At 38.7% G+C, this 23,741-nt stretch overlaps 1 protein-coding gene across 1 annotated transcript in view; it reads right to left on the reverse strand.

The window, feature by feature from the left end:
• Positions 1 to 23,741, reverse strand: part of LOC145247359 (rac GTPase-activating protein 1-like) — a gene marked incomplete at its 5' end in the record, with an annotated part of 132,700 nt that overhangs the window by 71,023 nt on the left and 37,936 nt on the right.

The raw sequence follows: 23,741 nt of genomic DNA on the forward strand, positions 1-23,741 counted from the left end.
GCCCTCCATGTTTGGAAGGTTTTTGAGTTCTTCATATTGTATTGGATAGAGTTCTTGGAGAAAGTATTTATGGGCTTATCTATACAAAAAACAACCGTAATCTAGTTTTAACCATATCAATGATGTTTAATATAGAATTCTTTTGTCAGCTTTCCATTCTGTGTGCAAACAACTATACAAAGAAGTTGTAGAGTTTTGTTAAATTTTGTGAAAGTATTTCATATATAAAATGCATGTCAGTTTCTTATCCGAGGAATTTTATCTATCCAATACAATATGAAGAACTTAAAAACCTTCCAAACATGGAATGCGCTTTGCAAATGAAAAACTTGCCCTAAATTACTATGTAAAACTAAAACCATGCCTATCCATCCAGGTAAAGTGGCAGTTTTGGCATTTTTCACAGTATTATCTATGTAAGAGATCTTTAGTTTTTGATATCGGGAGTCAATAAATCTAGCAAACTTAGTCTTGCTACATTTATTGACTGTTTTAACATGTTAATTTCTTTTAAATTTATTAAATTCCATTGAACTACTTTTTTGTATAAAAAGAATATTTAAAATTTATTATTTGAGAAAGTTTTATTTTTGTATAATAGTATTTTTAAAAAGTATTATTTTCATTCAAAAGTATAAATCAAACAAATATATTTCCATAAAAAGCAAAACGTGTAAATCAAAACTGTTTATATATTTATTCTGAAATAGTTTTGAAATTTTTGCATCAACAAGTTTTATAACACAAAATTCGGTTCTTATTCAGAATTTAACTTAATTAACAAACAAGAAAAAACAAAAAAAGCGCAGAAAAATATCTTTATGATGTATGTACTTGTGACCAAACGAAGATGTCATTTTCCAAAAATCACCTAAATTGATCAAGTGTTTTTTTTTTAAGAAAATAAAAATTTTCGATTTTTAGTGAAACAAAATTTTAAATTATTTTAAATATAAACAAAATCTTAGTAATCAAACTGAGTTATCTGCCCTTGAATTTTAACATTTTAAAAATCATGTCAGCTCCTGATTTTCTCTCAAATAATGATGTTTTTTTTATTAAAAAACAAAAAAAGATTTGATCAATTTACATTATTTTGGGAAGATAATATTTTCATTCCATGTATTAAAAATTAGAAGTGTTCTGCAAAATCTACCAGAACAAGGACCTCATTGAAACAAAGATTCTCTTTCTTTTGATTCAAGTATCTGGCTTGGCATTTTGTTAGATGAGTGTCTAGTAAGAAAAAATGGTGTCAATCAACAGATCTCAATATTCTGCATATATTGTTGTACGGATACTTAATGTTGCATGGCCAGTTGTGTCCCATTGACTAAAATGAAACTCATCATTGGGGTTCATATCATACAGCTCCTCATTCAAAAATTTCTGCAATGCTTCTCTACCAGAGCAGTTTTCACAGTAATACATCATACACTCTTTGTTAAAAGAATCACAAACTAACAAAACACCCTTTGCTATAGATACAAATATACTATTTTCACTTTTTTAATGGGAACCAATAAGGTAATGTAGGATTTGTTTCTTAACCCTCGCAAGACCACATTTTTTTTAAAGTGGAATGGACATGGGAAGAAGGGTCAATATGACCCAGAATTTAAAAACGTGTACAAACCCACAAAACATAAGAAATTGAATCAATTTTATATCCTATGCATTCCTTAACCTTCTAAGATCCTGTATCAATAAAAAATTATCAGTGCTTTGCATTTTTTGAAGTGCAGTGGCTTTGAAAAGAAGTATGGTCAAGCCAAAAAATCTTGTGATTTTAAGAAAAAAATGCTACTTTTCAGGAAATACCAATTTTTGGTCATATTTCATCAGGTTTTGTTACTATATTGTACTACAAACCTAGCAGTTTGGGTACACTCCTCCTGAGCCCAGTGGAGACAAAACTAGCACTGGGCCCATAACCTCTAGAAGTGTAAGCCATTTTGACTTTCAGAACAGTTTCAGATGGTTCGCTGTTACACACAAGTCCTGGGAGGTGACTTGTTTGTAGTAGACAGTTTCACAGAACAAAATATTCTTACCGTGTCGAAACCCGGGAAAAGAACATGTGAAATTGCTCCAGAAAAGGTTTAATATTTATGAAGCAATTCTGGTTTCTGATTGGTTGGTAGCAGAACGTGAATTTATTTGATTCGTCAGTTCTTAGCAGCATCGTTTATAAATAGAATCGTCCGACTGTGTGGGATCATACCCCATTAGCTGTTCAAAATATTGCAACAATCAACTTTTTTAATGTTTTCAGATAGATTCCATATAGTTTTAAGTATCATGAAAAGCAATAAAATTTTGTATTTTGATCATTTTAGGTCACTTATTATTTTGAAATTTTTGAAAAATTTGATAGGGGTAACTCTCAATGACACCCCTGGAGAAAAATTATTTTGTAAATCTATGATTTTTTTAATACTATATGATAGGTTAGAAATATTCAGGAAGTTATATAGAAGATCAGAGCGAAAAAACGCGTTTTTAAGAAGATATAGACAAAAGTTTAAAAAGTTGGGTCAAAATAACCGCGTGGTCTTTTGAGGGTTGAAAAGAAGTGTCTTAATCAAAATTGTTGGCTTGAGATAGTATGAGATTTTTTACCATCCTATTACTAGTTTCTTATAAAACAATTTCTTATAAAAAGCATACTTATCATGGCATGGTGTTTTCAACCCTTATCAACTAATCTTGAAGACTGCTAGGTTGTTGAAATGGTTATCAGAACTGTTTTAGCATTTGGCTTACTTGCAAATTTATTCCCAAATTAAGGTGTGAAGTGAGTTTAACAAATGTCTAAATTGATTATCACATCCAATGGGTGGGGGTAGGGGGTATTTACCTATATAATATTTTAGTTGCAGAAATTCCCCTCTGGACCAAATTACCGTAGGTTTGTAACAACAGATGCCACATACAAATTTATTATGTCTAGACTATTAGCCACTATCTTATCTAACTTTAAAATGCCATTTTAGACACATTTTTTTTTTTTTTTATTTATTTATTACATTTTCACCCCAAACAAGGCACATTGCCACTTTGGTGTAGGGGGCTACTATCAGGGGAAACATCTACTGGGGTACTATGTAGGGATTAGGGCAGCGAGATGTTGGTTCACGTTGCACTTGAACTTATGCATGTCAGTACAGTTGGGGAAGCAGTGACCTGGAATGGAATTCCAAAGTCTAGCAGTTCTGGGGAAGAAACTACTGGAGTAGAAAGATCTTTTACATCTAGGGATCTCTACAGTGTAGGGGTGGGATTTTGCAGCTTGTCGGGTCTGTCGAGGGTGTTCACGTCGTGGGGGCACAAGTGCTTGCAGTTCTTCAGAGCATTCACCATTATAATACTTGTAGAACAGGCAGAGGGATACAACGTTTCGACGATGGGACAGATGCTGAAGTTTAGATGCCAGTTTAGGGCCTATCAGATTTGCGACTCTCTTTTGAACCCTGTCAAGGAGCGAGAGACTAGTAGCCGATGCACCGGCCCAAATATGACAGCAATACTCCATACATGGGCGAATAGTGGCCTTATAGAGGTACAGGATACTTTTGGGTGTTAGAAGTTTTCTAGCACGGTAGAGAGAGCCCACCTTTCTTGCAGCGGCCCTGGCAATGCCCTCGATGTAATTGTTCCAACTCATGTTTCCTGTGAACGTTAGGCCAAGGAGCTTGAGAGACGTACTCTCAGATAAAGAGTCGTTGGCCATTGCTATAGGTGGTAGAGAAGGTTTCTTGCAATTATTGAATGAAACCAGTTTTGTCTTGGTGGCATTGAACGTTACCATCCATTTTTGTCCCCATTCCACTACTGATTGGAGGTCATCCTCTAGTGTTTCTGCCATTACTTTAGATATATGTTCATTTGTTTTCCTGTCGTGCCTGCTATAGAGTGTGGTGTCATCAGCATATATACCCATCTCAGAGGCAATTTTGTCGGGGAGGTCATTTATGAATATCAGGAACAGCAGAGGTCCAAGGAAACATCCCTGGGGCACTCCCGCATTTATATCATATTGTTTAGATGTACGACCGTCGAGGACAACCTGGATTTTTCTCTTATCTAAGAAGGATTTAATTATGTTAAGTATTCTAGCAGTGATACCGTAAGATCTAATCTTCCTGAGGAGACCCTCATGCCATACCCTGTCAAAAGCCTTAGATATATCTAGAGCTACCGCTCTGCCCTCTCCCGCTTTGTCCAGTGAATGGTATATGCGTTCAGAGATTACAGTGAGGATGTCTGCCGTGGAATGGGCTTGTCTAAATCCATATTGATGGTCGGTCAGAAGTTTAGCATCTGTAAGGTGCTGGACTAGAGCATGGTTAATTAAGGTCTCAAATATTTTGGCAAAAAGTGGGAGGAGACTAATAGGGCGATAATTTAATGGGTCAGTTCTTTCGCCAGAATTCTTGAATACTGGTACTACAGAAGCAGTTTTCCAACAGCTCGGAAAGCAAGATTCATTAAGGCATTTGTTGTAGAGTTTGGAGAGAACTGGAGCTACTTCGGCTGAGCACTTTTTTAATAGCACAGCTGGGATGAGGTCGGGTCCACATGCTTTGGAAGTGTCAAGGTTTTTTATGATAGCATGCACCTGAGCAGGGGTGATTTTCAGATCGTCTAGCGTGGCATCTGTCCGCATAGGAAATTGAGGTAGGAGGTGGTTTAGAGGGTCCAGTGTGGAGTTTGAGGCAAACCGACTGGCAAGCATGTTAGCCTTCTCGGTTGCTGAGCAAAGAACCTCGTGATTGTTGGTTAGTGGGGGAATTGTTGATTGCCCATTATTTACTACACTGTTGTAGATTTTCCAGAAGTCACGAGTTCCTAGTTTTTGTGCTTCGATGCGTTTTTTAGTGGTTTCCGTAAATTCCCTCTTAGCTGTCGCTATTTCTTTCTTAACGTTACTTCTAGCTTCTATGTACTTCTGTCTGTTTGAACTGTTTGTCGGTTAAACCTGCGGAATGCATGCTGCCTTTGAGCAATGGCAGTTGCGCAAGTCGAAGTAAACCATTGGGGAGAGTGGGGCTTGCTATAGAATTTCCGCATGGGAACATGCGCTTCGATTGCAGTTTTGAACCATTCAGTGGTCTCGGTTGCACACTTTTCAGCAGGAAGAGAAAAAATATTTCCCCATGGGGCGTCTCTGATAAGATCTCTGATAGCTTCCCAGTCAGTCTTTTTATAATATCTCGTTGTTTTGAGCACTGGCTCTTCAGTTTTGGGTCTAGAGTTTAGGGCGATTTCAACCATTATCACCGCATGATCAGCGTTCCCAAGCAGTTATAATAAAATCCTACATTTCATCCTAGGAGCAACATCATCACAATTGCAACCATCTTCAGAGGAAGTAGTTCCTATTTTTCCAACAAGTCCTCTTACCACTCCTAGTAATCACCGGGAAGTATTTTCCACTTGAGACAGATATGGGGTTGCACCACGGCTACCGAGAGAGTAGGCCAGTGAATATGACAGCGTGATGTCATTCCCAGATCAGCATGTAGGTAAAGGCATGAAGGTGCTTAAAGTTTCCGGTGGCCATAAAAAATATTTTTCGTTGCCTTATATTGTGACTGTTGTAATTATATGATTTTTATTCTCCTAAAGAGAAAAAACAATTCTCCATTTAGATTATTATTATAATTATACTTGTGCATTGGGATGATTTAAATCTAACAAAATATAATGGTAAGTGAACTTATTTCTATCAAAGGAAGTCGAATATTTCATTTTATTTTTTTTCAACTACAAAACAAACAATTTTTATGTGGGAATATTTTTCAGTCAGTTCTTTTAATAATAAATAAAACTTTTCATTGAGTATTTCCAAATATTTTAAAGTCAGAAACATTTTTCACAACAATTTTTTTTGTTTTATTTTTGTTGTATTTTTTTTTTTTTATAACTAAAACGATTGATGAATTCAATATTTTAGCAGTGGGCGTAATTTATTTCTTTTAAATATATTTAAAACTTGAAAGTTTTTGTTTGTTTGTTTTATAACATTTTATCTGTAAATAATTTACATGGCTGGAATGGGAAATGAAATAGGAAATTCTCTATTCTCTCCCAAGACATACGAACACAAATTCATCTTAAAAATTCATTAACTAATCAGTTTTAATTAAAGTTTTGATATGAACTAAAAATAAAGAGTACATTAAATTGTAGTTAACATATTTCTTGTGTTTTATCTTATAAATAACTGCTGTATGCACCATGATGTTATGTTATTTAGAAAGCCATTCTTAACAGGAGGGGGACTAACTATTCTGCACTTTAACCTAACAATTTAATGGAAAAAAAAAAAAGATACCATAAAAATTTAATTTAACTTGATCCTATCTAAAATATAGCACAGTATGTAAACTGCACAAGCCCCATTATTATTATTATAACGACAACAAAAATAATTTTAAAAAAAAGTACTTCACAGAGAATGTGGACCCTGCATAAATGGGTTTTAATTTAATGGTTGCTCCCTAAAAAGCACATACGCAAAAGGTTTTCATTGGTTTATTTAATTACAAAAACTTTTCGACGGTACTATTTGAGGCCAAAAAAAGGCCAAAAGCAGTATTTGATTATGTATGAAAAAATAAATGTAACAAAAAAAAATATTAGTGTGGAAAATATAATAATAAAAATAAAACCAAATAAAAATAAAATAAAAACAAGCACGAAATAAAAGTATGAATCAAATCTAATTAAAGAAATAAAAAAATTCAAAAAATAAAATGCTTGATTACAAAACAAGTGTTTGAGATATATATGAAGAAAGTGAAAGAAAACCTCGGGGAGCAGTCATCAAATTAAAACCCGTTTATGTAGGGTTCACGTTCCCTGTGAAGTGCCAAAAAAAACAAAAAACAAAGGAGGCATTTTGTCACCCAAACCCCAGGAAACACCAATGGATGATGCCAACGAGAAATCTATGGCAAACGGCTGTTGCGTGCAATCATCTGCATGAGTGGTCAAGAGGTGGAGAACATTAGAAATTTGATGAGACTTATTGTCACTCAGTTTCCGGCGAATATGACAGTATACTGCCAGTGAGCGATCACTGATGATGTCCTGTGAGACAACTCCTAGCGAATGAAATAATAATGCCCCCTCGCAAATTCACCACCACCCTGATTTAATATCGTAGGTGTTTACTATATTTTCTTAGTTTTTAACCAATGTTCACATTATGGTATTATTGTCTTTTAGTAGTTATGTGAACTTCATTTCTGCATTAATGTATTCTGCACTGATATAAAAATGAAGACTATAGCGGAGTAAAGGATTGCTAACCATGTAACTGATGAAAATATGCTACACATTTTGATGAAAACCATGGAAAAAAATGAACATAGAAGAACAGAAAAGCAAAACTTTAAATATAATTTCTGTATTAAAAGTAATAGTTATTTAAATATTTCAACATATAATTGTCTGTGAGATGGGTATATATGCTGACAAGGTTCAAAAGAGAGTTGTCAACCTGATAGGTCCTGAACTGGCATCTAAGCTTCAGCCTCTGTCCCATCGACGAAATGTAGCATCCCTCTGCCTATTTTACAAATACTGTAACAGTGAATGCTCCAACGAACTGAAAGCACTCGTACCCCTTTGACGTAAATACTCCCAACAAACCCGGCAAGCAGCTAAATCTCACCCCTTAGCAGTGAGAGCCTACTACTTCAGTAGTTGCTTCCCCAAAACCATTATACTTTGGAATTACCTTCCGGGTTCCTGCTTCCCCAACTGTACAGGCATGCAAAAGTTCAAGTGTAACATGAACTGACATCTTGCTGCCCAACTCCCCACATAGTACCCCTGTAGATTATGTCATTGATAGTAGCCCCTACATCAAAGTGGCAATATGCCTTGTTTGGGGTAAAAATGTAATAAAAAAAAATAAATTAAAAAAAAAAAAAAAATCTTGTGGAGAAAATCTAGCGCCCCAATAAGAGGCACTCTGGATAGGAACAAAAATAAAAATTGTCCTAGTCATGAAACATTTCTCCTCCACCAGCCGAGGACAGAAAAGGTGAATTGTAGCATCATAACAGATACTACTATCCTGTGATCTTGAACCGAAGGCCAAGAATTGTTTGCGTTTTATGTTTCTTTGTTTGTTCCCTAAATTCATAATTAAGTTTTATCAGTATTAGATTGTATATTGCTTTAAAATTACGTAATGTTACATAATATTTATATTTTATATTGAATAAAGTTCAGTTTCATTATTAATCGAATTGGGTTCCGTTTTTTGTTTTTTAACGTTTTAATGCTCTTTTTAAAAATGCCATCATATAGTATTGACAGTACCAGTTCAACAAATTCTATCTACATTGCCTGCAGGCATTTTTCAGTTAACAGGCCTTCTATATCTCGGTGGCCTTCGTTGCACCCTTCGTAACTAGATCTTAAGCTCATTGACATCACAATCTTTCCCTTTACATTACAAAAAATAATAAAATCCCCCTCCCCCTCCAACTAATTCCACTCCTTTTGATTGGATGAGCTCTGGCCATTCCAATATTCCAGAATAACAGTAGCATGCTAAATGAACGCTAATGTACAATTCAAACATGCCGTCACAATGATACATACTTTTACCCTATGAGTAAATTGCTTGTTCGCTTTGTATATTTGTGTCAGTAATTAATTATATTTTTTTCAAACAGTTATGCTTTTATTTTTAGCTAATTCATTTATATATATAATTTATTTAAACCTGCATGATCTACTGGATTCTCTCACTATATACTCTTTCCATTTTAAAACTGCTAAACTATTTTTATACTAAACTGTTTTGTTTTTTTTACCACCCTTTAAAAAAATAAATTGCTAATTTCTATATATTTTTTTTAATCGCAAATCTTTTTAAATAACTGTTTATTTAAGTTGATATATTATATTTCATCAAACTGTTCAGATATTTTCCATTTTTTTCTTCCATACTTCCATTGACAGACCTACAAACCTCTAAAATTTCTGTCTTTATTTTCCATTATTATTCTAATTGACCATTTTTTGTACTTTTATTAATTCAAACTGATTTACACATTCCCTTAATTGCTTTTTAAATTCAAACAGTACCTGCACGTTATCGGCCCAAATCATCACTAATCACTAGCGAAAGCCAGAATATTTAATTTCGGTCACAATTGTCAGCATCCGCAACTGTTCAGAGACAGCACAGCCACCAACAATAACTGTAGTTTATTTTTTTGTGAGAGAGGGGCAGGCTCCCTACTAGCAGGATCCGTTAACCGACAATGTTGGTGTGTGGAAGTGGAACAAGAACATTTAATCAGTTTTGATCCAGAGGTCATTTATTGTATCTAAAAAAAATATATGAAAAAAAATAATGCATTACCATGCCAGTTACACACTTTTTTCTATTTGATCTTTAGGCACATGTGGAAAAATTCAAAAACCCTTAATATCTCTATAAGGCTTCATTTTAGAGCAAATCTGATACCATTTTTGGATTCCTTAGGTCAAAAAACTTACTTGGATGAATTTTCGATCTTTCAATTAAAATACTTCTAATTTTCGATCTTTCAATCAAAATACTTCTAATTTTCGATCTTTCAATCAAAATACTTCTAATTTTCGATCTTTCAATCAAAATACTTCTAATTTTCGATCTTTCAATCAAAATACTTCTAATTTTCGATCTTTCAATCAAAATACTTCTAATTTTCGATCTTTCAATCAAAATACTTCTAATTTTCGATCTTTCAATCAAAATACTTCTAATTTTCGATCTTTCAATCAAAATACTTCTAATTTTCGATCTTTCAATCAAAATACTTCTAATTTTCGATCTTTCAATCAAAATACTTCTAATTTTTGATCTTTCAATCAAAATACTTCTAATTTTCGATCTTTCAATCAAAATACTTCTAATTTTCGATCTTTCAATCAAAATACTTCTAATTTTCGATCTTTCAATTAAAAAACTCAATTAAATATTCAATTCAATTTCAATTAAAAAATACTCAAAGATGACATCACAAAATTGTTACTCGCCTGTCGCATCATGCGACTTTGGCAAAATGAAAAACACTAAGTCGGAAACCATTTTGAGTTACATGATCAAATTTTCACGATTTCTTCATTAATATGCTGTCTCTCTGCAGTGCTAACTGTAGCAAGATCTGTGGATATGAGTTCCAAAATTTAAGGATGACTTGACACGGAATAACCCATGCATGAATCGTAGATATGTTCTTTTGTTTTTAATAGCTAAATTTGCATAATAATATGCATATGCATAATAAGCATCTGAGTATGGGCCATCGATAAAAGCGTTCTTATGGGCCATCGATAAAAGCGTTCTTATGGGCCATCGATAAAAGCGTTCAGTTATTAACTTTAGTTATGTGAGTTTGCACCCAACATGCTTCATTTTTTTTTTCTTGCTTACAAAATCTTGCTTTCAGTTTAATTTTTAGCTAATGGCACCTAAGTCCCACTTTTTTTTTTATTTAACCAGATTTTATGATCAGGCAGCCCCCCACATCCCATCCTGTTAGTCTATTATATAAATCTCAGTCATTAGTGTGTTTGTATATCCGCTAAAAACTGTTGTCATCCACATCAGACCGGCATAAATCAGGTACCATTAGAAGAAAGAACAATCTCTGACACATAATATTGACAGGTTAAAAAAATTTGTCAATTATTTCATGTAGAAATGTTGTTTTGTTTGAAGGGACAAGTAATGTTGCTGTTTGTTAATTGCGCATGCACAAACAGTCAATTCGTTGTTTCATTTTAAAAAGCTAAATTTGCCACATGATAATATCTGTGAGGTCTTGGTCCAATCAAAGAAATAATATGATAAAAATGTTTACATCATAAAACAACGTTTTCGGTAAGAGTAACCTGTTTTCTCTTGTGGTAGTGAGCAATTTAAAATCATGATACCTGGAAAAATATTGTTCTATTTTAAAAAAGAATCTAAAAACTATTTGTAGCAGCAGCAATACTATCAGCGATAGTATTGCTGTAAACAAATGATTGTTGTAAACAGACTGTTTTTTATTAATTTCATTAGAATGAATTAAAAATTAAGAAAATGAAAATATGAATATAAAAAAAATGTTCTTATATATTTAGTTAGAACTATTTTGTTATCAGAACATACTTAGTTTAATTAGAGCTATTCGGTTATCAGAATATATAATTAAAGCAATCTCAAATGTTAGAATGGTCTTGAAATGGTGAATTTTATTTTATATTAAATTTGTGAAACCAACCCCCACTCTAAATTCTAAAATTGTTTTTTTTTGTTTCCATCAAGTATTCAGGCTGTTCACACATAATTTCCTTTAGCTCTATCATTAACCCAAAGTCAGAGTGGCAATCTACCCACCCTCTCATAATTGCACAAAGACCCTCTTAAAACCACATAATCATCTTTAGGAAAAAAAAAAAAAAGCACACATGATTTATCTCCTATAAAAAAAAAAAAAAAAATGGTCAACTGTCCTAAAATGCTGCAATTGCTCAAAATGGGGAATCATTTTACATTAAATTCTAAAATAGTATTTGTTTATCTTTTATTAAAGTTTTTCAAAGTGTTCACATGTAATTGCCTACAAAAGTAAAATCATATATTGTGGAGACGTGGTCAGAAGGTGGGGTAATGTAAGGTATTAATCTACAATAACACCAAAGAAATATTGCAATATATTCATTTTTAAACAGACTTTAGATATATCTAAGGCTACCACTATAGATTCCTCTGCCTGGTATATGTAGCAATACGCATGGCCGTTAAAACGCTTTGGATAATCACAGATTTCAAGGGGTTTCTGCTTAAACAGTCATATTTTAAAAACCAAAGCACTTAAAGTCTTCAAAATACCACCAAGGTATTAATCTACAATAACACCAAAGAAATATTGCAATATATTCATTTTTAAACAGACTTTAGATATATCTAGGGCTACCACTATAGATTCCTCTGCCTGGTATATGTAGCAATACGCATGGCTGTTAAAACGCTTTGGATAATCACAGATTTCAAGGGGTTTCTGCTTAAATAGTCATATTTTAAAAACCAAAGCACTTAAAGTCTTCAAAATACCACCGTTTTGTTCAGAAATGAATATACTTTCAAATGAATTAGTAAATAATAACATACATTATATATTTTTAGAGTTTTAAGCAAATGTGAACATCATAAAACAGCATTTTCGGTAAGATTTTGTAACGACCCACCCTGATTTCTAAACATTCGTACCATGTTTCTGTGAAGAATCTTTTAATGAAATTTGGAAATTAGCCAAAAGAGATGTCATTTTTAATAATTTTGAGTGTCCGAAATTCATTTGATGACTCGTTTTTTTGTTGTGTTAAAAAAATATTTCAAAATGATGAGTATTGAAAATTTTGAAAATAATTTTCTTCGGACACTCACTATTAAATAAAACAATCTTTTTACTATGTTTATTCGTTAAAAAGATGATTGAACAGTGTTTTCTCTAGTGGAACGTAACAATTTAAAAACATAATATCCAAAAAAATCGTTATGAATCTGAATCAAGACTTCTGTAGTATATAGTAGATAGTAGAAGCAGAAGCGATAACATGGCGTAAACAGACGTTTTGTTTTTGTTGTTTTTTTTGTTTTTTTTATTTCAAATCGATTTTTTTTTTAATCGAAAATCTAGTTATAAATAAAAATTCTTACATGTTTAGTTAGAGCTATTTCGTTATCAACCTATAATTCAATAATTTGAGTGTTATTTCTTCCGCCCATCACCCCAATAATTTCCTGGGTAACGCACCTTCTCTCAACTCCAAATTGTTGTCCAAACTTCCAACTTCCAAACTTCTGTATACGTAACGCACCTTCTCTCAACTCCAAACAAACTTCTGCTAATATCGTTATAGAGAACGAGCTAGCTCAGCAGGGAGGAGATCAGGCTGACACACCTTGGAGGTAGACAAGTTTTTAAAGATTCAATTTAACATTATATAATCAATTCTAATTGCTGCAATATTTTAAGTTATAAATTTATTATATTTTTTACTAGAATATCTTGTCTTTTTCTTTTCCAGTTAACAACTTGTTCTTTTACTTTAATCTTAATCATATTACTTTTTATGCTTGCATTTTTCTACGCTGCCCAAACAGGAACCCATGCCTCGAAGACGTTAATCTTAAGCTAAGTATATTTTATCTGCACAATTCTTAAAAAGTCAAACTAAATTTAACCCTATTTTCTTGTGTGTGTATATATATCATTCTGTCCAGTTTTATTTTATTTTTGTTATTTCTCAAGCATATTTTAACCATTCTTACTTCACTTATTTTAAAACAATTTCCTGTCTAAACTTTTGCCATATTTCATTGATGTGTGTGTGTGTGTAGGGGGGGAATCCCTCCAGTTTATGCTAGCTTATTTAGAGGACAACAAAACTTTTTATTAAACCTTGCTTCTCCATGCATTGGATTTAAGATCTCATTGCTTTTTATTGGGCTATGTCGATATGCATATTTACTTTCATTCAAATAGATTATTCTACATATAAACTCACCCGCTTGAAATAAAAGAACCCGAATTATAACTATATGTCGCTTAAAGTGAACGACTCTCATAGTCGATAAAAAAAACAAAAACACATGGATTCCTAACTGGTAAATATTGCTGCTATCAGATTTTCTCTCGATTTCAGATTATCTATTGCTTCTAAAACTTCTTTCCAGCCTAATTGCTATTACTCAGACTTTTTATTTTAATTCATGCCTGGCTAAGCAAATGATGTATAATTTAAAAATTGTTGATGTTTAAAATCTTCATTATCTTCAAAAATATAAAGCAAAACATACCATGGTTGCATGTAACTTTAAGGATTCCTAGCTCTCAACCCTCAACCTTAACAGACTAACTTAGAGGGGTCCTAGCTCTCAACTCTCAACCTTAACAGACTAACTTAGAGGGGTCCTAGCTCTCAACCCTCAACCTTAACAGACTAACTTGGAGGGGTCCTAGCTCTCAACCTTAACAGACTAACTTAGAGGGGTCCTAGCTCTCAACCCTCAACCTTAACAGACTAAGAGGGGTCCTAGCTCTCAATCCTCAACCATAACAGACTAACTTAGAGGGGTCCTAGCTCTCAACCCTCAACCTTAACAGACCAACTTAGAAGGGGTCCTAGCTCTCAACCTTAACAGACTAACTAAGAGGGGTCCTAGCTCTCAACCCTCAACCTTAACGGACTAACTAAGAGGGGTCCTAGCTCTCAACACTCAACCTTAACATATTAACTAAGAGGGGTCCTAGCTCTCAACCCTCAACCTTAACAGACTAACTTAGAGGGGTCCTAGCTCTCAACCCTCAACCATAACAGACTAACTAAGAGGGGTCCTAGCTCTCAACCCTAACAGACTAACTAAGAGGGGTCCTAGCTCTCAACCCTCAACCATAACAGACTTAGAGGGGTCCTAGCTCTCAACTCTCAACCTTAACAGACTAACTTAGAGGGGGTCCTAGCTCTCAACCCTCAACCTTAAAAGACTAACTTAGAGGGGTCCTAGCTCTCAACCCTCAACCTTAACAGACTAACTTAGAGGAGTCCTAGCTCTCAACCCTCAACCTTAACAGACTAACTAAGAGGGGTCCTAGCTCACAACCCTCAACCTTAACAGACTAACTAAGAGGGGTCCTAGCTCTCAACCCTCAACCTTAACAGACTAACTAAGAGGGGTCCTAGCTCTCAATCCTCAACCATAACAGACTAACTTAGAGGGGTCCTAGCTCTCAACCCTCAACCTTAACAGACTAACTTAGAGGGGTCCTAGCTCTCAACCTTCAACCTAAACAGACCAACTTAGAAGGGGTCCTAGCTATCAACCCTCAACCTTAACAGACTAACTTGGAGGGGTCCTAGCTCTAAACCCTCAACCTTAACAGACTAACTTAGAGGGGTCCTAGCTCTCAACCCTCAACCTTAACAGACTAAGAGGGGTCCTAGCTCTCAATCCTCAACCATAACAGACTACCTTAGAGGGGTCCTAGCTCTCAACCCTCAACCTTAACAGACCAACTTAGAAGGGGTCCTAGCTCTCAACCCTCAACCTTAACAGACTAACTAAGAGGGGTCCTAGCTCTCAACCCTCAACCTTAACGGACTAACTAAGAGGGGTCCTAGCTCTCAACACTCAACCTTAACATATTAACTAAGAGGGGTCCTAGCTCTCAACCCTCAACCTTAACAGACTAACTAAGAGGGGTCCTAGCTCTCAACCCTCAACCATAACAGACTAACTAAGAGGGGTCCTAGCTCTCAACCCTAACAGACTAACTAAGAGGGGTCCTAGCTCTCAACCCTCAACCATAACAGACTTAGAGGGGTCCTAGCTCTCAACTCTCAACCTTAACAGACTAACTTAGAAGGGGTCCTAGCTCTCAACCCTCAACCTTAAAAGACTAACTTAGAGGGGTCCTAGCTCTCAACCCTCAACCTTAACAGACTAACTTAGAGGGGTCCTAGCTCTCAACCCTCAACCTTAACAGACTAACTTAGAGGGGTCCTAGCTCTCAACCCTCAACCTTAACAGACTAACTAAGAGGGGTCCTAGCTCACAACCCTCAACCTTAACAGACTAACTAAGAGGGGTCCTAGCTCTCAACCCTCAACCTTAACAGACTAACTAAGAGGGGTCTTAGCTCTCAATCCTCAACCATAACAGACTAACTTAGAGGGGTCCTAGCTCTCAACCCTCAACCTTAACAGACTAACTTAGAGGGGTCCTAGCTCTCAACCTTCAACCTAAACAGACCAACTTAGAAGGGGTCCTAGCTATCAACCCTCAACCTTAACAGACTAACTAAGAGGGGTCCTAGCTCTCAACCCTCAACCTTAACAGACCAACTTAGAAGGGGTCCTAGCTATCAACCCTCAACCTTAACAGACTAACTAAGAGGGGTCCTAGCTCTCAACCCTCAACCTTAACGGACTAACTTAGAAGGGGTCCTAGCTCTCAACACTCAACCTTAACAGACTAACTAAGAGGGGTCCTAGCTCTCAACCCTCAACCTTAACAGACTAACTTAGTGGGGTCCTAGCTCTCAACCCTCAACCATAACAGACTAACTAAGAGGGGTCCTAACTCTCAACCCTCAACCTTAACAGACTAACTTAGAAGGGGTCCTAGCTCTCAACCCTAAACCTTAACAGACTAACTAAGAGGGGTTCTAGCTCTCAACCCTAACAGACTAACTAAGAGGGGTCCTAGCTCTCAACCCTCAACCATAACAGACTAACTTAGAGGGGTCCTAGCTCTCAACCCTCAACCTTAACAGACAAAGAGGGGTCCTAGCTCTCAACCCTCAACCTTAACAGACTAACTAAGAGGGGTCCTAGCTCTCAACCCTCAACCTTAACAGACTAACTAAGAGGGGTCCTAGCTCTCAACCCTCAACCTTAACAGACTAACTAAGAGGCGTCCTAGCTCTCAACCCTCAACCTTAACAGACTAACTAAGAGGGGTCCTAGCTCTCAACCCTCAACCATAACAGACTAACTAATAGGGGTCCTAGCTCTCAACCCTCAACCATAACAGACTAACTTAGAGGGGTCCTAGCTCTCAACCCTCAACCTTAACAGACTAACTAAGAGAGGTCCTAGCTCTCAACCCTCAACCTTAACAGACTAACAAAGGGGTCCTAGCTCTCAACCCTCAACCATAACAGACTAACTAAGAGGGGTCCTAACTCTCAACCCTCAACCTTAACAGACTAACTTAGAAGGGGTCCTAGCTCTCAACCCTCAACCTTAACAGACTAACTTAGAAGGGGTCCTAGCTCTCAACCCTAACAGACTAACTAAGAGGGGTCCTAACTCTCAACCCTCAACCTTAACAGACTAACTAAGAGGGGTCCTAGCTCTCAACCCTCAACCATAACAGACTAACTAAGAGGGGTCCTAGCTCTCAACCCTCAACCTTAACAGACAAAGAGGGGTCCTAGCTCTCAACCCTCAACCTTAACAGACTAACTAAGAGGGGTCCTAGCTCTCAACCCTCAACCTTAACAGACTAACTAAGAGGCGTCCTAGCTCTCAACCCTCAACCTTAACAGACTAACTAAGAGGGGTCCTAGCTCTCAACCCTCAACCATAACAGACTAACTAATAGGGGTCCTAGCTCTCAACCCTCAACCATAACAGACTAACTTAGAGGGGTCCTAGCTCTCAACCCTCAACCTTAACAGACTAACTAAGAGAGGTCCTAGCTCTCAACCCTCAACCTTAACAGACTAACAAAGGGGTCCTAGCTCTCAACCCTCAACCATAACAGACTAACTAAGAGGGGTCCTAACTCTCAACCCTCAACCTTAACAGACTAACTTAGAAGGGGTCCTAGCTCTCAACCCTCAACCTTAACAGACTAACTTAGAAGGGGTCCTAGCTCTCAACCCTAACAGACTAACTAAGAGGGGTCCTAACTCTCAACCCTCAACCTTAACAGACTAACTAAGAGGGGTCCTAGCTCTCAACCCTCAACCATAACAGACTAACTAAGAGGGGTCCTAGCTCTCAACCCTCAACCTTAACAGACTAACTTAGAAGGGGTCCTAGTTCTCAACCTTCAACCTAACAGACTAACTAAGAGGGGTCCTAGCTCTCAACCCTCAACCTTAACAGACTAACTTAGAGGGGTCCTAGCTCTCAACACTCAACCTTAACAGACTAACTTAGAGGGGTCCTAGCTCTCAACCCTCAACCATAACAGACTAACTTAGAGGGGTCCTAGCTCTCAACCCTCAACCTTAACAGACTAACTAAGAGGGGTCCTAGCTCTCAACCCTCAACCTTAACAGACTAACTTAGAAGGGGTCCTAGCTCTCAACCCTCAACCTTAACAGACTAACTAAGAGGGGTCCTAGCTCTCAACCCTCAACCTTAACAGACTAACTAAGAGGGGTCCTAGCTCTCAACCCTCAACCTTAACAGACTAACTAAGAGGGGTCCTAGCTCTCAACCCTCAACCATAACAGACTAACTAAGAGGGGTCCTAACTCTCAACCCTCAACCTTAACAGACTAACTTAGAAGGGGTCCTAGCTCTCAACCCTCAACCTTAACAGACTAACTAAGAGGGGTTCTAGCTCTCAACCCTAACAGACTAACTAAGAGGGGTCCTAACTCTCAACCCTCAACCTTAACAGACTAACTTAGAAGGGGTCCTAGCTCTCAACCCTCAACCTTAACAGACTAACTTAGAAGGGGTCCTAGCTCTCAACACTCAACCTTAACAGACTAACTAAGAGGGGTCCTAGCTCTCAACCCTCAACCTTAACAGACTAACTAAGAGGGGTCCTAGCTCTCAACCCTCAACTTTAACAGACTAACTAATAGGGGTCCTAGCTCTCAACCCTCAACCATAACAGACTAACTTAGAGGGGTCCTAGCTCTCAACCCTCAACCTTAACAGACTAACTAAGAGGGGTCCTAGCTCTCAACCCTCAACCTTAACAGACTAACAAAGGGGTCCTAGCTCTCAACCCTCAACCATAACAGACTAACTAAGAGGGGTCCTAACTCTCAACCCTCAACCTTAACAGACTAACTTAGAAGGGGTCCTAGCTCTCAACCCTCAACCTTAACAGACTAACTTAGAAGGGGTCCTAGCTCTCAACCCTAACAGACTAACTAAGAGGGGTCCTAACTCTCAACCCTCAACCTTAACAGACTAACTAAGAGGGGTCCTAGCTCTAAACCCTCAACCATAACAGACTAACTTAGAGGGGTCCTAGCTCTCAACCCTCAACCTTAACAGACTAACTTAGAAGGGGTCCTAGTTCTCAACCTTCAACCTAACAGACTAACTAAGAGGGGTCCTAGCTCTCAACCCTCAACCTTAACAGACTAACTTAGAGGGGTCCTAGCTCTCAACACTCAACCTTAACAGACTAACTTAGAGGGGTCCTAGCTCTCAACCCTCAACCATAACAGACTAACTTAGAGGGGTCCTAGCTCTCAACCCTCAACCTTAACAGACTAACTAAGAGGGGTCCTAGCTCTCAACCCTCAACCTTAACAGACTAACTTAGAAGGGGTCCTAGCTCTCAACCCTCAACCTTAACAGACTAACTAAGAGGGGTCCTAGCTCTCAACCCTCAACCTTAACAGACTAACTAAGAGGGGTCCTAGCTCTCAACCCTCAACCATAACAGACTAACTTAGAAGGGGTCCTAGCTCTCAACCCTCAACCATAACAGACTAACTTAGAGGGGTCCTAGCTCTCAACCCTCCACCATAACAGACTAACTTAGAGGGGTCCTAGCTCTCAACCCTAAACCTTAACAGACTAACTAAGAGGGGTCCTAGCTCTCAACCCTCAACCTTAACAGACTAACTAAGAGGGGTCCTAGCTCTCAACCCTCAACCTTAACAGACTAACTAAGAGGGGTCCTAGCTCTCAACCCTCAACCTTAACAGACTAACTAAGAGGGGTCCTAGCTCTCAACCCTCAACCATAACAGACTAACTTAGAGGGGTCCTAGCTCTCAACCCTCAACCTTAACAGACTAACTTAGAAGGGGTCCTAGCTCTCAACACTCAACCTTAACAGACTAACTAAGAGGGGTCCTAGCTCTCAACCCTCAACCTTAACAGACTAACTAAGAGGGGTCCTAGCTCTCAACCCTCAACCTTAACAGACTAACTAATAGGGGTCCTAGCTCTCAACCCTCAACCATAACAGACTAACTTAGAGGGGTCCGAGCTCTCAACCCTCAACCTTAACAGACTAACTTAGAAGGGGTCCTAGCTCTCAACCCTCAACTTTAACAGACTAACTAATAGGGGTCCTAGCTCTCAACCCTCAACCATAACAGACTAACTTAGAGGGGTCCGAGCTCTCAACCCTCAACCTTAACAGACTAACTTAGAAGGGGTCCTAGCTCTCAACCCTCAACCTTAACAGACTAACTAAGAGGGGTCCTAGCTCTCAACCCTCAACCATAACAGACTAACTTAGAGGGGTCCTAGCTCTCAACCCTCAACCTTAACAGACAAAGAGGGGTCCTAGCTCTCAACCCTCAACCTTAACAGACTAACTAAGAGGGGTCCTAGCTCTCAACCCTCAACCTTAACAGACTAACTAAGAGGGGTCCTAGCTCTCAACCCTCAACCTTAACAGACTAACTAAGAGGCGTCCTAGCTCTCAACCCTCAACCTTAACAGACTAACTAAGAGGGGTCCTAGCTCTCAACCCTCAACCATAACAGACTAACTAATAGGGGTCCTAGCTCTCAACCCTCAACCATAACAGACTAACTTAGAGGGGTCCTAGCTCTCAACCCTCAACCTTAACAGACTAACTAAGAGAGGTCCTAGCTCTCAACCCTCAACCTTAACAGACTAACAAAGGGGTCCTAGCTCTCAACCCTCAACCATAACAGACTAACTAAGAGGGGTCCTAACTCTCAACCCTCAACCTTAACAGACTAACTTAGAAGGGGTCCTAGCTCTCAACCCTCAACCTTAACAGACTAACTTAGAAGGGGTCCTAGCTCTCAACCCTAACAGACTAACTAAGAGGGGTCCTAACTCTCAACCCTCAACCTTAACAGACTAACTAAGAGGGGTCCTAGCTCTCAACCCTCAACCATAACAGACTAACTAAGAGGGGTCCTAGCTCTCAACCCTCAACCTTAACAGACAAAGAGGGGTCCTAGCTCTCAACCCTCAACCTTAACAGACTAACTAAGAGGGGTCCTAGCTCTCAACCCTCAACCTTAACAGACTAACTAAGAGGCGTCCTAGCTCTCAACCCTCAACCTTAACAGACTAACTAAGAGGGGTCCTAGCTCTCAACCCTCAACCATAACAGACTAACTAATAGGGGTCCTAGCTCTCAACCCTCAACCATAACAGACTAACTTAGAGGGGTCCTAGCTCTCAACCCTCAACCTTAACAGACTAACTAAGAGAGGTCCTAGCTCTCAACCCTCAACCTTAACAGACTAACAAAGGGGTCCTAGCTCTCAACCCTCAACCATAACAGACTAACTAAGAGGGGTCCTAACTCTCAACCCTCAACCTTAACAGACTAACTTAGAAGGGGTCCTAGCTCTCAACCCTCAACCTTAACAGACTAACTTAGAAGGGGTCCTAGCTCTCAACCCTAACAGACTAACTAAGAGGGGTCCTAACTCTCAACCCTCAACCTTAACAGACTAACTAAGAGGGGTCCTAGCTCTCAACCCTCAACCATAACAGACTAACTAAGAGGGGTCCTAGCTCTCAACCCTCAACCTTAACAGACTAACTTAGAAGGGGTCCTAGTTCTCAACCTTCAACCTAACAGACTAACTAAGAGGGGTCCTAGCTCTCAACCCTCAACCTTAACAGACTAACTTAGAGGGGTCCTAGCTCTCAACACTCAACCTTAACAGACTAACTTAGAGGGGTCCTAGCTCTCAACCCTCAACCATAACAGACTAACTTAGAGGGGTCCTAGCTCTCAACCCTCAACCTTAACAGACTAACTAAGAGGGGTCCTAGCTCTCAACCCTCAACCTTAACAGACTAACTTAGAAGGGGTCCTAGCTCTCAACCCTCAACCTTAACAGACTAACTAAGAGGGGTCCTAGCTCTCAACCCTCAACCTTAACAGACTAACTAAGAGGGGTCCTAGCTCTCAACCCTCAACCTTAACAGACTAACTAAGAGGGGTCCTAGCTCTCAACCCTCAACCATAACAGACTAACTAAGAGGGGTCCTAACTCTCAACCCTCAACCTTAACAGACTAACTTAGAAGGGGTCCTAGCTCTCAACCCTCAACCTTAACAGACTAACTAAGAGGGGTTCTAGCTCTCAACCCTAACAGACTAACTAAGAGGGGTCCTAACTCTCAACCCTCAACCTTAACAGACTAACTTAGAAGGGGTCCTAGCTCTCAACCCTCAACCTTAACAGACTAACTTAGAAGGGGTCCTAGCTCTCAACACTCAACCTTAACAGACTAACTAAGAGGGGTCCTAGCTCTCAACCCTCAACCTTAACAGACTAACTAAGAGGGGTCCTAGCTCTCAACCCTCAACTTTAACAGACTAACTAATAGGGGTCCTAGCTCTCAACCCTCAACCATAACAGACTAACTTAGAGGGGTCCTAGCTCTCAACCCTCAACCTTAACAGACTAACTAAGAGGGGTCCTAGCTCTCAACCCTCAACCTTAACAGACTAACAAAGGGGTCCTAGCTCTCAACCCTCAACCATAACAGACTAACTAAGAGGGGTCCTAACTCTCAACCCTCAACCTTAACAGACTAACTTAGAAGGGGTCCTAGCTCTCAACCCTCAACCTTAACAGACTAACTTAGAAGGGGTCCTAGCTCTCAACCCTAACAGACTAACTAAGAGGGGTCCTAACTCTCAACCCTCAACCTTAACAGACTAACTAAGAGGGGTCCTAGCTCTAAACCCTCAACCATAACAGACTAACTTAGAGGGGTCCTAGCTCTCAACCCTCAACCTTAACAGACTAACTTAGAAGGGGTCCTAGTTCTCAACCTTCAACCTAACAGACTAACTAAGAGGGGTCCTAGCTCTCAACCCTCAACCTTAACAGACTAACTTAGAGGGGTCCTAGCTCTCAACACTCAACCTTAACAGACTAACTTAGAGGGGTCCTAGCTCTCAACCCTCAACCATAACAGACTAACTTAGAGGGGTCCTAGCTCTCAACCCTCAACCTTAACAGACTAACTAAGAGGGGTCCTAGCTCTCAACCCTCAACCTTAACAGACTAACTTAGAAGGGGTCCTAGCTCTCAACCCTCAACCTTAACAGACTAACTAAGAGGGGTCCTAGCTCTCAACCCTCAACCTTAACAGACTAACTAAGAGGGGTCCTAGCTCTCAACCCTCAACCATAACAGACTAACTTAGAAGGGGTCCTAGCTCTCAACCCTCAACCATAACAGACTAACTTAGAGGGGTCCTAGCTCTCAACCCTCCACCATAACAGACTAACTTAGAGGGGTCCTAGCTCTCAACCCTAAACCTTAACAGACTAACTAAGAGGGGTCCTAGCTCTCAACCCTCAACCTTAACAGACTAACTAAGAGGGGTCCTAGCTCTCAACCCTCAACCTTAACAGACTAACTAAGAGGGGTCCTAGCTCTCAACCCTCAACCTTAACAGACTAACTAAGAGGGGTCCTAGCTCTCAACCCTCAACCATAACAGACTAACTTAGAGGGGTCCTAGCTCTCAACCCTCAACCTTAACAGACTAACTTAGAAGGGGTCCTAGCTCTCAACACTCAACCTTAACAGACTAACTAAGAGGGGTCCTAGCTCTCAACCCTCAACCTTAACAGACTAACTAAGAGGGGTCCTAGCTCTCAACCCTCAACCTTAACAGACTAACTAATAGGGGTCCTAGCTCTCAACCCTCAACCATAACAGACTAACTTAGAGGGGTCCGAGCTCTCAACCCTCAACCTTAACAGACTAACTTAGAAGGGGTCCTAGCTCTCAACCCTCAACTTTAACAGACTAACTAATAGGGGTCCTAGCTCTCAACCCTCAACCATAACAGACTAACTTAGAGGGGTCCGAGCTCTCAACCCTCAACCTTAACAGACTAACTTAGAAGGGGTCCTAGCTCTCAACCCTCAACCTTAACAGACTAACTAAGAGGGGTCCTAGCTCTCAACCCTCAACCTTAACAGACTAACAGAGGGGTCC

The sequence above is a fragment of the Euprymna scolopes genome, chromosome 25 (genome assembly GCF_053919585.1).
Source record: "Euprymna scolopes isolate OS-2025 chromosome 25, ASM5391958v1, whole genome shotgun sequence".
Lineage (NCBI taxonomy): Eukaryota > Metazoa > Mollusca > Cephalopoda > Sepiida > Sepiolidae > Euprymna > Euprymna scolopes.